The following is a 16,126-nucleotide window of genomic DNA, read 5'->3' on the forward strand; positions in this document are numbered from 1 at the left end:
TGAAGGTTAAGCTTTTTGATGGGTTTAACAATGTTGTTTTAAGAACGGGTGATGATCCCACTGACATGACATTGGTAGACTGGTTGTTGTGTGGGCGAGTAGTGGGTGGGGGCGATGGTGGAGGCGTTGGCGATGTAGTCATGTTGGCCAGTTCATTGGATGTTGGAGACACGGGCGAGGATAATTGAATGTTTTGGGCGACCTCATTGGAGTTTTGTGAAGAGGGCCAAGATGTTTGAGTGGATTCGGCGAGCTCGTTAGAAGTTTGTGAGGAGGGCGACTGTTGTTTAGTGGTGTGGGCAAGGTCATTGAGCATTGGTGATGAGGGTGCAGACGGGTGTGTGATATAGGCGAGCTCATTTGAAAATGTTGGATGTTGAATGATTCGAGTGAGCTTGTTTTGGTTTGGCGAAGCAAGCGTCAAATCTGGGGCGAGTGCGTATGTTTGAGTAGCAATGGAGCTAAACGGAAATTCTAATTCAACAAGTTTTACATGGCGAGAGGTGTAAATCCTTCCTGTTGTGGGATCGAGACACAAGTATGCATGTTGATCAGCCGAATAACCTACAAAAACACACATAGCAGACTTTGGTGCAAGTTTATGGTTAGCATATGGCTTAATCCATGGAAAACACAAACAACCTAAACATTTTAAATTATGATACTCCGGGCTAATGTTGTGCAACTTGAAATAGGATGATTGATACTTAAGAATGGGAGTGGGAAGGCGATTTATAAGGTAGGCTGCAGTAGTCATGGCATGAGGCCGATAGGTGAGGGGTATACCTGAATGATGGAGAAGGGCGAGATCGATCTCGGCAATATGACGTTTCCGACGTTTTGAAATTCCATTATGTTCAAGTGTGTGGGGTGGAGTGGTGTGATGACTAATACCATGATTGCTTAGAAAAGGCCGCGTATGATATAATCATTCATGTCTTCAATGGATACAGGTGAGCCAAGCAAGGCAAGGAGATCACCTGTTTGCTTTAGGGAGTGCATATAGGTGGTAATGGATTGAGTACCTTTGGATGTTGTCCGGAGGCGCTCCATTAGTTGCTTGAGATGGCTGCAAGAAGCCTTGGCATAGGTGTTCTTGAGGAGGGTCCAACGACTGTGTGAGGTCTTTGTTTGGGACACCAGGGAGGTGACCTCATTTAAGAGGGTGGTGAGGAGAGCGCCATAGATGAGGCGATCCTGTCGTCGCCATGTTTGATATGCAGGATTTTCTGTTGTCACTGGAGTCTCAGCAGTGGTGGTGATCGTTTTGGACGGCACCGGTAACGATGCATCTGGGTATTTAAAGAGATCATAGCTATCAAGGAAAGCTTCAACCTGGAGTTTCCAATTAAGGTAATTGGTGTGAAGAAGTTTGGTTACACTGCCAAGGGTGATGTGATGCAGGCAAGTGGTTTAGATGGTTCATAGGGTTGGTGATTGAGGTATAGGAATGGTGTCCTTATTTAGAGGGAGAGGTGGCCAGACCATTTCAGTCTAATACCATATAGAAATATAGAAAAAAAGAGATTGTATAATGTAATTGATAGTTACAAATTTTGAATAGTAGAAGTAATGCTAGCAATAGCAAAATCCACTAACTATTGGTGCATGAAATACTAACACACAATGCTTTTATTTATATGACCAAGCCTTTGCATATTTCTTCATATTATCCGATGTGGGACATAATTCTAATTATTATTATTGATAGCCTATTCTCTACGGGCCATGCTAGTTTGAGTGGAAAATCAAACAACAATTCATAAGCGTGGTATTCCAACGCTTGCCTATGTTATGCATTTGTCACTATCAACTGAGATAAGCTCACGAAGACGGAGAACATTTTTTTTAATATCAAACGTCACAAGATTCGCAGGTTGGAATCCATGGGACATATGTTTACTATTTGCACTAACAAAACAACTTTTCATTTAGCTCTTATTGTCTTTTCAATTTCAAGAATGAATCCCATTGGTACTGCATTTGACAGTTTCAAGATCGAACCTCATAAGAACAACTATTTTTTCCAAATAATTTGGCAGGACTGAAGTAACTAAAATTCTAAATAAGAACTAATTTTCCTTGTTGAAATTATTTAACGATCCCTGACATAGACAACAAAATGTTTTGAATATATTTGAAAGAAAGGACATCGTATATTATCAAATATAAATTAAATATTAAATAATAATAAATTTGGGCAAGCATAAAATTAAAAGGGCGAAACATTCTTTAGAATAAAAACAACATAACGAAAAACAATTTTATTTGGGTAGATAGCAAATCCTAAATTATTAGGCCAACAATTTTCCATGGTTTATTTCATAACCCTTCACTATGTAAGATGATTTAAAGCTAAAAAAGACATTTCACTAAGTAAAAACATCTCATTGTTTTTAGCATGGATAGTGGGATCATGAATTCCCTTGTCATTTTGAATAGCCTTCTCACAATCAGAAGGTCCATTACCAGCAGTTTGAACATCATTTTTTGCATTTTGAGGATCCTTAACCTTATCCACATCAATCATTGCATATCCAAAATATGCAATACTCGTTTTGTAAAATACATTTGCACATTGACCAATAGCTTGATTATTGGGAAATTGTTTTGCCACTTTTAAAAGATAAGCTTGATCCTCTAGCCCCTTGTTAAATGCAAAACTCAAGATAGATTTGGAGAGGTCATGATAATTTGTGGCTGAGGTGATTTTTGGGTCAGTTTTTAAAAGATTCAAGCAAGCATTGGCATCTTGCCTGGCCTCACTGCATACAGTTTCATACAAACTGACACAGTGTGCTGGTACAGCAACATAAAATATGAGGCATAAGCAAATGATGAACCATGATGATGGAGAAAATGAGGTGGATTTCATTTTTCTTATGATATTAGGGTTTATGGGAACCTTGGATTTGTTTTCTATATTGATACAACAACCAACAATTAGATCTATATATAGTTCAAATATTGATGATACCATGCTCACAATATTATAATTAATTAACTAGTAGTACATTGAATTGAATGAAAAAGTATTTGTGGAGTCAAATATTAAATAAAATGGAATAACATTTGACTACTGTTGTGCCAAATTATATAAGTTTTTGTTTATATTTCTTTAATAATAGACTTAACATTTCACAATGTATATTATTTTATTTAATATTTAATTTATAATATTTTAATATATTTCATATATTTTAACATTTGACTTTGTCAAAAAAAAAATAAAAACATTTGACTACTTTTTTTTGACAGAACATTTGACTAATGTTATGTAAAAAAATTAAAAAAAATTGCCTATTGTAAACAGAAGTTGATTATTTATTATTTTTCAAACCAAGTCAAGGTCAAATCTTCTAGATCTTCAAAAAAATCTTCTAGACCTTAGAGAACATTGTTCTTGATATCAAACATCACAGACGTAAGCTTAAATAGTAAGAACAATACATATATATATATATATATATAAGGTTCTGGATCGAACCCTGACCACCACATAAAAAAACATCACAAGATTCTCTCCCTTTCTACTATTTGCGCCAACGAAACAGCTGTTCTATTAGCTCTTACTGTCTCTTCAATTTCAAGATTGAATTTCATTTGACAATTTCAGGATCGAACATCATAAGAACAACTAGTTTTATCCTAATAATTTGGCAGGAATTTAGTAACTAAAATTCTAAATAAGAATTACATTTCCTGGTTGAAATTTTTTAACGATCCCCAACATAAACACTAAAAACATGATGGACTGTTAGCAGGTAAACTAAAAATATGTCAAAGTAATAAAGTTGTCAATAAGGATGTAAACAGGGCGGTATGCACGAGGTATATTTCAGTGTAACAATTATAAATTTACTTAATAAAATGTAAATAAACTTGGTAAAGATTTCAAAGGAAATATGATCAAGTCTTTCGAATTCTTTATGTCTCGTCGTTTGGTAATTGCACCTAATCTTTACAATTATTTTTCTAGTATCACGATAAATTAAATAATTAAATTTGATTACTTTCTTGACTCAAAACCCTATTTTCTAATTACAACTTCCTAATCTCTTAGGTGAGTTCATAATAGCTATTTTTTTGAGAGATTCAAAATAGCTATTTGCACAACGCTTATCATGCACAAATTTAGGTTTTGTTTCCGTAACTCTTCTCGTGGAGAAAATGAGCCTTTACCTATGACAAATAATCTAGATATACCTTTGAACTTCACGTTCTAAATCTATGTTCATACCAAGAAGTCTTTCAAAATCCTTATCTCTTTTCAGACTAAAGAAGTAACTAATATTAAACAAATAGTTTCATTCTCGTCTACTTTCAAACTCAAAGAATTTGACAATAAATATAAATGTGATAAATTTTTACTTTTAAAAATTAACATTAAAATGTTTGTTTAAAACAAGCGTGAAGCTACAATGTTCTAAACTTATCCAAACATGATCATAATATCATCATATCTTAACCACTACATGGGTTTAGCTTATGAACAATTGGAAATTTAAAGGTGGAACAATTGCTTGATTGATTGAAAATTTAAAGGTGGAATATACATTAATGTGTTTTTCTCTTTTTAAATAGAAGAAATAGAGAGGATATTTGATGGAGAAGATCCTAACTCCATTAATATATTAGTCATTTTATTTATCATGAATACTACTCGACATGAAAGTTTCCAATAATATCTAAATGGAAGAAATGAAGAGATACTAAATGGACAAGATCATCAATCAAATAGTTTATTGGTCATTTTATTTATCGTGAATATTACTGGACGTGAGGGTTTCCAATAATATCCAACCATCGGTATATAATAAAACAAGAGGAATGTTATCAACACTCTCTTTAGCACTCACTCACTCTCTTTAACTTAATTCTTTTTTTCGAATTGGTCTCTTAACTATTAAACGTTTCAAAATGGTCTTTTATCTTTGTTATAGTCATCAATTTGGTCCTATTTTATTAATTTTAAACTCCTCAAAAAGAAGATCGTTGGATAAAGAAGGTCCATCAGATCTAATAGTGTATCACCAACACCTAATTTATATCACTTTCTTCATCTTCTTTCTCATCTCCATCTTCTTCATATAACTAACATTCATGAATCAGAAACCAAAATCTTGAATCAAACCCAACAACTAGCAAACACAAAATCAAACTTCGCTGCCCGATGGTGATTGCGTGCGTGAGATTCGGATGAGGTTAACATTAAAAACATCATCAATAATCTTACTTCTCTACAACTCATAAGTACCGAACTACCTATAATGATCAGCAAAATCAAGTTGCAGTTTTTTCAAAAACAACGTAACCATAACCAAATTAAAAACATCAATATCCTAAAAATCAATTATTGAAATGAAAAATAATTAAATTTTATAATTTATCATCTCCAAATCATCACATAGATTTTCAGTTATACAAACATAGAAAATCATACAAAGTAAAAAAAAAATCGAAGACAACCCACATTTCATCAAAATGAACTTGGGTAAAATTTAGAGATAGTCAGATGAGTTTTGCGACTCATTTACCGAATTAAGAGAGAAATTAATGGCTTCGGACAGAATGGACGGGTTTGAAACGGTGGGTCGCAAACAGAATGGGTGGGTTCAGACTTCGAAACAAAAAGGGAGAATTGAGAGAAACCATGAATGGGTCAGGATCACAGTGATGGGTCGCAACATGAATTGGACAGTGGTTCAATTGATTTATCAGAAAGGATAGGTTAGGGTTGGTTGCTTGAAGAAGATGAAGATGAAGAAAAACATGAAGAAAGTGATATAAATTAGGTGTTGGTGATACACTGTTAGATCTGATGGATCTCCTTTATCCAACAGTCTTCTTTTTTAGGAGTTTAAAATTAATAAAATAGGACCAAATTTATGACTAAAATAAAGATAAAGGACCATTTTGAAACGTTTAATAGTTAAGGGACCAATTTGAAAAAAATAATTAAGTTAAGGGGCCAAATGATTAATTAAGCCTCAAAAGAGAGTGTTGCTAGCATAACTCATAAAACAATATCTTACAGACTCTTTATAACAGCCCGTTTTTCGCTAAAATTATTTTAAATATTTATTATATGTGTTTATATTCGCTTGTGTGTGATTAATTGTCTCTGTAAATTTTATTGGGAATTAGTAGATTTTGGCTTAAGAAGGGTCATTTAGTCATTTTTAGACTCAGGGGTATTTTGGTCATTTGAGGAGCAAGGGTGAAATAGTAATTTTAATTAGAAGGTTATTTTTGATGTTTTAGTGGGAATAATAATTTTTACTAAGTTACAATTAAGTTGGGGTAATTATTTAGAAACGGTAATTATTTATTATTTTGGCAGTTTAAGTGAGAAGTGATTTTGGTGAATTAGTTGGTAAGAATATTGAGCTCATAGACAATTAGAAACCTAGCCCAATTATGTGGTGACTATATAAAATAACACTAAGAGATCATTTTTCGAGCCATTTCAGAGATCATTTTTCGAGCTCAAACACTAGTAGACTGGGGGTTGAGAATTTGGATTTTAAAAATTTATCTTATGTGGAAGGAAATGGGTTAATCAAGCCGTTTTCAGTTGATGAAGTAAAGACCGCTATTTGGGATTGTGATAATTTTAAAAGCCCTGGACCAGATGGAGTGCATTTTGGTTTCATTAAGGAATTTTGGGAACTTGTGAAAGGGGATGTCATGCGATTTATCACAGATTTTCACAGGAACGGCAGGTTAACAAGAGGTTTCTCTCTTTCGAAGGCCGGTTGGTTTTTATCAAATTTGTCCTAACCTCTCTGCCTGTCTATGCTCTTTCCTTTTTCAAAGCTCCGTCAGGTATAATCTTTTCCATTGAATTATTTTTAAAAAATAAAAATAAAAATTCGGGAGGAAGTGAGAATAACAGGAAAATTTCCTGGATCGCTTGGAGCGATATATGTTCTCGAAAGGAGTATGGGGGTCTGGGTGTGAGGCAACTGAGGGAGTTTAATCTTGCTTTGCTAGGTAAGTTGTGCTGGAGGATGCTAGTTGATAGAGGTGGGTTATGGTAATAGAGTCTTTGTGGCAAGATATTGAGAGGAGGAAGGAAGGTTGGAGGTAGGGGGCTAGAGTGTTTCTATTTGGTGGAGGGAGGTAGCGAAGATTAGGGAAGGTATTGGTCTTGGAGGGGGCTGGTTTGCGGATAGGGTGGCGAGGAGGGTAGGAGATGGTTCGAATACTTTATTTTGCTATGATAGATGGTTAGGTGATGTGCCGTTATGTAGGCGTTTTGACCGTTTATTTGATTTAGCTTTGAATAAGCAGATTACAGTGGCTGAAATGGTCACGCTTGGTTGGGAGGTAGGGGGAGATGCCTGGAGATGGAGGAGACGATTGTGGGTGTAGGAGGAGGAGTTGTTAGGCGAGTGTCGTATTTTACTTAACAATTTTGTAGTTCAAACAGATGTTTCTGACAGGTGGCAGTGGCTCCCTAATACTGTGGGGAGCTATACAGTGCGTGGTGCCTATCAGCTTCTAACTCATCAGGTTGCTTGCTTGATTGCTGTAACGGGGGAGCTTGTTTGACATAAACAGGTACCATTGAAGCACCTTCTTCTTATTATATATATAAGCACCTTCCACTGTACTAAGAATAAGGTGCTTATATATATAATTTTGATACACAATTTTATTGTTTAATTTTTCATTTATTTGTACATATACATAACTACAATAGGTGTGAGTATGTTTTCCGCATATAGTACATTAATTCTTTCTACCACCAAACCAATAATCTCTAACCCTAAGTTCATGCCCCTGTCTTTTTACACTGTTTTAGAGAAGCTGTCTCGTTTCTTTTCTTTCCCATTTTATTACATAAGCTAAGTAATGAGATGTCGTCTTCTTTATTGATGTGTAATAGGTGTAGATTTAGGGTTAGGTATTTGGGCTTGGTCATATACAAGTTGGAAAAATTTGTAATAAATACATTAAATAGAGTATTAAACATCATCACATCCCTTGAAATAATATGTATATACGAAAAGGTGAAAATAAACACTCAATGATAAGTGTGTATTATCAAAATTATTTATAAGCACGTATTTTATGTCAAATTAAGCCAACAACTATCATGCAAAGAATTAAGAGTATAAATCAATCATAAACCATATTAACATTTTTCCATCTCTTTCTAAGAAAGTTTTGAAAATTGAAAGTTTTAATAAAACTCAGTCAATAGAAAATTGAAAATTAATAGTTTACCTTAAACTTTAAAATAAAAAGTGTACCGATAGACTTTCTTCATATGTTAGCTCTCCTAATTAAATTAAGAAGAGGTTTTTAAAATAAATCTACAAGAAAGTTGCATTATTGAAAAATATAAATTTTTAATGAGAATCTATAACGGTTTAATGGTTTATTTGTAAAGATTAAATGATCAATTTTATTTTTTTTAGTTGTATAAATAGATTGATAAATCTTATATATCCTTAAAACATGTATGATTTCTAATTAATAATAAAATTTAAGATGAATGTTTGGTTTTATTGGCTTGGAATCTTGGAGTGTGTTCCTCTCAAGGTCTCAGGTTCGAATCTCTCTCAGGTGTCAATTTTGTTGGGTTAGCTTGACTTCTTAAGAAAATTAAGAAAAAGGTTTAAGATTGAATCCTATTCATATCTTTTATAAGACAATCTTTGATTAAATTTGACAATTAATGTGTCGTTTAATAAGAATATGATGCTGAGGTCGTACCGGTTGTTGAAGATGACATAAGGCAGGAAACGGTTCCCTACACCTCGGTTGATGTCTTGGAGAAAATTTCAGAATCTGCAGAGACACAGGAAGGTGACACTACTGCAACAACTCAGCCTCTCTTTACTGATGTCATGGAATTAGAAGTATGTACTCAGACAAATAACGCAGAAAATGAAAACAGTTCAGACCAGAATGTTGATGTCACTGCCCCTGTGCGTGTAGCACATGTTCATCACCAAGAGATTCTGATTTCGAATAATGTCTAGAGCGACTTGGACCTTTGGGCACATATTCGTGAATATGATAAACGAATGGCGGAGGAAGGATTCACGCAAGTACTATCCAAAAAGCAGCAAAAAGAAGTAAAAAGGCAAGTGTTACAAAAGGCTTCGTACAACACACGAGCAAAGGGTACGCCTCCACCTTCTTCATCATGAATGTCCTTTATTGGAATAATTCATTTATGTCACATAAACTTGTTATTATTTTTATTGCGGAGCCGATGATAGTATATGTTGTGCAGACATGTTAGAAAATAGGGGTCTTTCTTTACAAGGCTCTGTTTGGTTAGATTCATTACCCACAGAGTTGCATCTTGATTTCTTTCGTCATAGAGTAGGCTTGCCTAACTACAGGTTTTCTTAGGGTCATGCAGTTGTCTGCTTTTTTTCTTTGTATGTTTTTTCTGAGGGTTTTGGCCTAATCCCCCCTCTTCTTGTACATATTTTCCCTTTTTTTTTTTTAATAAATTTTTAGAGTTTGGCGGTATAGGATAGAGGTTTCTTGATGTGCCAACCTAGTTGGGATGTCGTTGTTCCCTCTTGATGCATGTCCTCTCTCCCTGCTTAGCGCAAAAAAAATAAGAATAAGGTGTTTATAAGTATATAAATAATTTTGATAGCATTTTTCATTGTTCAATTTATAATTTATATATATATATATATAGATAACTACAAGTGATGTGACAATTTTTTCCACCTATAGTAACCTACTTTGGACCATTTTTTATATATTTACTACAACTGTTTCAAACCTTTTTAGGACCAAGCCCATAGTCCCTAACCCTAAGTCCATGCCTCTTTATTGTTACATGTATATAAAGAAGAAGTCTTCTCATGTTATTCACATTATCACATAAGAAAAGAAATTAAATGAGATGTTTTTATCTTTATTGATGTCAGAGCTGTGTAGATTTAGATTACTATATGTCATCTGGGTTTGTTACAAATCTTTTCTAATTACTATTTGTACCTCTAAATTTTGTTACTATTCTTCTTGTTACTACATCACCTAGCTATTCACACCTCCCTCTGCGTAAATCATAAAACACTACTCAGCTCACTAACTACACCTCTTTTCTACCAAATTTTACTAATCCACCTCCGTTCACACTCTACTTTCTTTTTCTCTCTAAAAATTTTATTTTCTTCCTAAACATTATTTTCTCCTACTCTTTAACCGACTAACCAACCCATCTACTTTCTCCTTACCTATTGTTCAAATACATACGAATATTTAAATTAACATTACCTAATTAACAACCAATACTAATAAGAATATTAATAATAATATTATCTAATAATAATATTAATAAACTAATATTAAAAATTGGGGTGTTACATAAATAGAGCTGTGTAGACTTAGAGTTAGGGACTTTGAGCTTCGTCTTATAAAAGTGGGAAAAATTTGTAATTAATGTATAAATTTGTTGTGGTTGTAATGTTGGGTTAGTGATTTTTAGAGTGGAGGGTATTTTGGTAATTAATAGTGGGTGATATTTTGGTAATTTAAGAGTGGAGAGTATTTTTGTGAAGTTAGTAGAAATTATGAGGAATTAAGACAAATAGAGGTGTATGAATAAAATGGAGGTTTAAGTGAAAAAAATTGTATAGTGTTCTCTTTATAAAGAATCAATAGACTAAGCACATTTAGTGTGTGTGAACCAAGCCCAAACACAAGTGAATATAAATAAGTGGTATGCTTTGTGAATTAGGGTAAGAAAATCATTTGCAAACTTTATGAGAAAGAGGCAAGAGAGAAGAAAAGTGGATCTGCAGAGAAATGGGAGGAAGCTCTAGAACCAAAAAGAAGAGGAAGATTCAAGCTTGTTGAAGTCTAGCTATGAAGATTAAGAGGTACCATGTTATATTATTTTCGCCGAACAAATGGGTAGAAAAAGGGTTTTGTGTGATTCTTGTTATTTTGTTAACTTTGTGCAGAATTGATGATGAATTAATGTTGAATTTATGTTCTGGTATATTTGTATGATTATAGATATATAATTAATTGAGAATCCATGATGTTGTGATGATAATTCCATGATTTGAATATTTGGGTATAGTGTTCTTGAGTTCTATGTTGAAATTGATGACTTACATGAAGTTGTTGCATAATTGATGTTTGATATGTGTATTTGATTGTGGAGATATGCATGAGTTTAAATATTAGAGAAATTTGTTGTTTTGATTATGAAGATGAGAGAGTGTTTTTTTTTTTTTTGACAAGATGAAGATGAGACAATGTTGTTGTTGTTGTTATCATGTTTAAGGGTAGAATTAAAAAAAAAAAAAATTTATTGTCAAAACTATTTTTTTTTTTTTTTTTGTGGTGGCCGGAATTAGAACCCCAGATCTTGCATATTTTTTGCATTGTCCATACCAATTGACTAAACTCACGAGGACAAAAAACTATATTTTTTAATCATACAATTTAGTTGTTGTTTAAATTACAAAAAAAATTAAATCAAATTTATATTTTACGAATTTCTTATTTAATGCAATTATTTAATAAGATTGTCATAGGTACAGATTCATTGTATTTTATATAGATTTGTTAAATTTTATTTTTTATTTTTTTGGACTTTTTTTTCTATCAAGATCTTTCCTTCCATTAAGATTTTGTTTCAGTTTTTGGTCAAGATCTTTTCTTTAAAGATAATTATTTCCTCCATTATTTTAGCCCAACATTGGATGAATGTCTGTCTATTAATATCAAGCAAAAACCGATTCAAGAGAAAATAACTTAAGCCAAGAGAGGTTTGATATTGGTAGTTATCATGTATGGATAATAATGCGTTTGTTAAATTCTTAGATCTAATCAGGAGAAACTACATGGCTTTTTGAAAACAATGGGTAGAGTTAGAAACATGGAGAATCCTTGATTATTTGGTTTGTTTGAGAAAGGTAAATGTTATTTAATTATCATAGATATATAATCAATATATAATAATTATTATTATTTATTTTCAATGTATTAATATTAAGAAAAAACTAACATATGCATATTGAAATATATAATAAGAAAAAAGAATAAATTAGAAGATTTAATATTTATGACATACCATTGGTACTTCGTCGATTTGATTTTTTTTATTTTGGAAAATTTTTATAAGAATTTTGTTATCATCAGTGTCATCTTCATCCAGTGTTAAAAGACTGGATGAAGATTACAGTGATGATAGTGAAATTCTTATGAAAATTTTCTTAAATAAAAAAAATCAAATCGGCGAAGTACCAAAGGCGTGTCATAAATATTAAATCCTCTAATTTACTCTTTTTTTCTTATTATATATTTCGATATGCATATGTTAATTTTTTCTTAATATTATATCATTTATGCCGTGCAAATTATATGTTTTATTTTTCATATAAATACATATATTTTCATAGACCTATACTATTTATTTATTGTTGAGTTTTAATATTCCATTTTGCTAGTAACTAGACAAACATGTAAACAATTGTTCATATTTTTTTCTCATTCTAAAACTTATTATATTTTTTATCATTTTTTTGTAAGTGAAGATCCAAAAAAAACTTTCAAGTCATGAAAGTTTTTCTTAAGGTATGACACCTTTTTCTTGAATTGATTTAAGTCTTTCTCTATATGTGATAATGTTTGATTTGACTTCTTTGTATTTGAATTATACCATTCTCGGTGGTTGTAAATGGCGCATAACGATAAATTTGAAAATAACATTGTTCTTGTATCCATTGTAAAAATGTACGTATTGTTTAAAAAACAGAACAAATAATGTTTAACCTTAGTTGTCATTTTACAATTATAGATTATAGATTCTCATTATAAATTGTACATTTAGCAATAGATTATTTTTTCTAGATGATATATTTTTAGAACCTTTTTTAATTGGATTAGAGATGATAATATTTGATGAAAGTCAATTGGTAAACCTTGGTCATTTTTAATGGTTTATTTGTAAAGATTAAATGATCAATTTTATTTTGTTTAATTGTATAAATAGATTGATACATCTTATATATCTTTGAAACATGTATGATTTCTAGTTAATAATAAAATTTAAGATGAATGTTTGGTTTTATTGGCTTGGAATCTTGGAGTTTGTTCCTCTCAAGGTCTCAGGTTCGAATCTCTCTCAAGTGTCAATTTCGTTGGGTTAGCTTGACTTCTTCAGAAAATTAAGAAAAAGGTTTAAGATTGAATCTAATTCATATCTTTTATAAGACAATCTTTCATTAAATTTGACAATTAATGTGTCGTTTAATAAGAATATGATGTTTAGGTCGTACCGGTTATTGAAGATGACATAAGGCAGGAAACAGTTCCCAGCACCTCGGTTCATGTCTTGGAGAAAATTTCCGAATCTACAGAGACACAGGAAGGTGACACTATTGCAACAGCTCAGCCTCTCTTTACTGATGTCATAGAATTAAAAGTACGTACTCAGACAAATAACGCAAAAAATGAAAATAGTTCAGACCAGAATGTTGATCTCACTGCCCCTGTGCGTGTAGCACATGTTCATCACCAAGAGATTCTGATTTCAAAGAATGTCTAGAGTGACTTGCACCTTTGTGCACAGATTCGTGAATATGATAAACGGATGGCAGAGGAAGGATTCCGGGAAGTACTATCCAAAAAGCAGCAAAAATAAGTAAAAAGACAAGTCTTACGAAAGGTTTCGTACAACACACGGGCAAAGGGTACGCCTCCACCTTCTTCATCATGAATGTCCTTTATTGGAATAATTCATTTATGTCACAAAAACTTGTTGTTATTGTTTTTGCGGAGCCGATGATAGTATATGTTGTGCAGACAGGTTAGCAAATAGGGATCTTTCTTTACAAGGCTCTGTTTGGTTAGATTAATTACCCATGGAGTTGCATCTTGATTTCTTTCATCATAGAGTAGGCTTGCCTAACTACAGGTTTCCTTAGTGTCATGCAGTTGTCTGCTTTTCTTCTGTTTGTTTTTTCTGAGGGTCTTGGCCTAGTCCTCCCTCTTCTTGTACATATTTTCCCCTTTTTTTTTTAATAAATCTTTAGAGTTTTGCGGTATAGGATGAATGTTTCTCGGGGTGCCAATCTAGTTGGGATGTAGGTGTTCCCTCTTGATGCATGTCCTCTCTCCCTGCTTAGCACAAAAAAATAAGAATAAGATGTTTATAAATATATAAATAATTTTGATAGCATTTTTCATTGTTCAATATATCATTTATATATACATATAGATAACTACAAGTGGTGTGAGAATTTTTTCCACCTATAGTAACCTACTTTGGACCATATTTTATATATTTACTGCAACTGTTTCAAACCTTTTTAGGACCAAGTCCATAGTCACTAACCCTAAGTCCATGCCTCTCTCTTGTTACATGTATATAAAAAAGAAGTCTTCTCATTTTATTCACATTATCACATAAGAAAAGAAATTAAACGAGATGTCTTTATCTTTATTGATGTGTAAATAGAGCTGTGTAGATTTAGATTACTATATGTCATCTGGGTTTGTTACAAATCTTTTCTAATTACTATCTGTACCTCTAAATTTTGTTACTATTCTTCTTGTTACTACATCACCTAGCTATTCACACCTCCCTCTGCTTAAATCATAAAACATTACTCATCTCACTAACTACACCTCTTTTCTTCCAAATTTTACTAATCCACCTCCGTTCACACTCTACTCTCTTTTTCTCTCTAAAAATTTTATTTTCTTCCTAAACATTATTTTCTCCTACTCTAAAACCGACTAACCAACTCATTTACTTTCTCCTTACCTATTCTTCCAATACATACGAATATTTAAATTAACAATACCTAACAACCAATACTAATAATAATAATAATAATAATAATATTATCTAATAATAATATTAACAAATTAATATTAAAAATCGGGGTGTTACATAAATAGAGCTGTGTAGACTTAGAGTTAGGGACTTTGAGCTTCGTCCTATAAAAGTGGGAAAAATTTGTAATTAATGTATAAATTTGTTGTGGTTGTAATGTTGGGTTAGTGATTTTTAGAGTGGAGGGTATTTTGGTAATTAATAGTGGATGATATTTTGGTAATTTAAGAGTGGAGAGTATTTTTGTGAAGTTAGTAGAAATTATGAGGAATTAAGACAAATAGAGGTACATGAATAAAATAGAGGTTTAAGTGAAAAAATTGTATAGTGTTCTCTTTATAAAGAATCAATAGACTAAGCATATTTAGTGTGTGAACCAAGCCCAAACACAAGTGAATATAAATAAGTGGTATGCTTTGTGAATTAGGGTAAGAAAATCATTTGCAAACTTTATGAGAAAGAGGCAAGAGAGAAGAAAAGTGGATCTGCAGAGAAAGGGGAGGAAACTCCAGAACCAAAAAGAAGAGGAAGATTCAAGCTTGTCGAAGTCTAGCTATGAAGATTAAGAGGTACGATGTTATATTATTTTCACCCGACAAATGGGTAGAAAAGGAGTTTTGTGTTATTCTTGCTATTTTATTAACTTTGTGCAGAATTGATGATGAATTGATGTTAAATTTAAGTTCTGGTATATTTGTATGATTATAGATATATGATTAATTGAGAATCCATGATGTTGTGATGATAATTCCATGATTTGAATATTTAGGTACTGTGTTCTTGAGTTCTATGTTGAAATTGATGACTTACATGAAGTTGTTGCATAATGATGTTTGATGTGTGTATTTGATTGTGGAGATATGCATGAGTTTAAAGATTAGAGAATTTTGTTGTTTTGATTATGAAGATGAGAGAGTGTTTTTTTTTTTTTTAGTTGTTGTAATATAACTGTTTAAATTACAAATAAAAAATTAAATCAAATTTATATTTTACGAATTTCTTATTTAATGCAATTATTTAATTAGATTGTCATAGGTACAGATTCATTGTATTTTATATACATTTGTTAAATTTTATTTTTAATTTTTTTAGACATTTTTTTTTATCACGATCTTTCCTTCCATTAAGATTTAATTTCAGTTTTTGGTCAAGATCTTTTCTTTAAAGATAATTATTTCATCCATTATTAATTGTTTTTAGCCCAACATTGGATGAATGTTCGTCTATTAATATCAAGCAAAAATCGATTCAAGAGAAATAACTTAAGCCAAGAGAGGTTTAATATTG

The 16,126-nt window shown here is 32.0% G+C and overlaps 1 long non-coding RNA gene across 3 annotated transcripts; it reads left to right on the forward strand.

Annotated features, from left to right (window-relative positions):
* The first annotated feature begins 10,635 nt into the window (after positions 1–10,635).
* LOC112422554 (uncharacterized) lies at positions 10,636–15,747 on the forward strand. 3 transcript variants are annotated; one of them, XR_005646620.1, is made up of 4 exons: positions 10,636–10,865; positions 11,821–11,912; positions 12,534–13,177; positions 13,271–14,047. It is a non-coding gene; the product is annotated as an uncharacterized lncRNA (long non-coding RNA). The 3 variants fall into 3 exon arrangements; XR_003012955.2 differs by adding an exon at positions 15,267–15,747 and having other exon boundaries at positions 10,647–11,912; positions 13,271–13,691; XR_005646619.1 differs by having other exon boundaries at positions 10,636–11,912.
* Positions 15,748–16,126: the final 379 nt, after the last annotated feature.

This window comes from Medicago truncatula, chromosome 6 (genome assembly GCF_003473485.1).
Source record: "Medicago truncatula cultivar Jemalong A17 chromosome 6, MtrunA17r5.0-ANR, whole genome shotgun sequence".
Classification (NCBI taxonomy): domain Eukaryota; kingdom Viridiplantae; phylum Streptophyta; class Magnoliopsida; order Fabales; family Fabaceae; genus Medicago; species Medicago truncatula.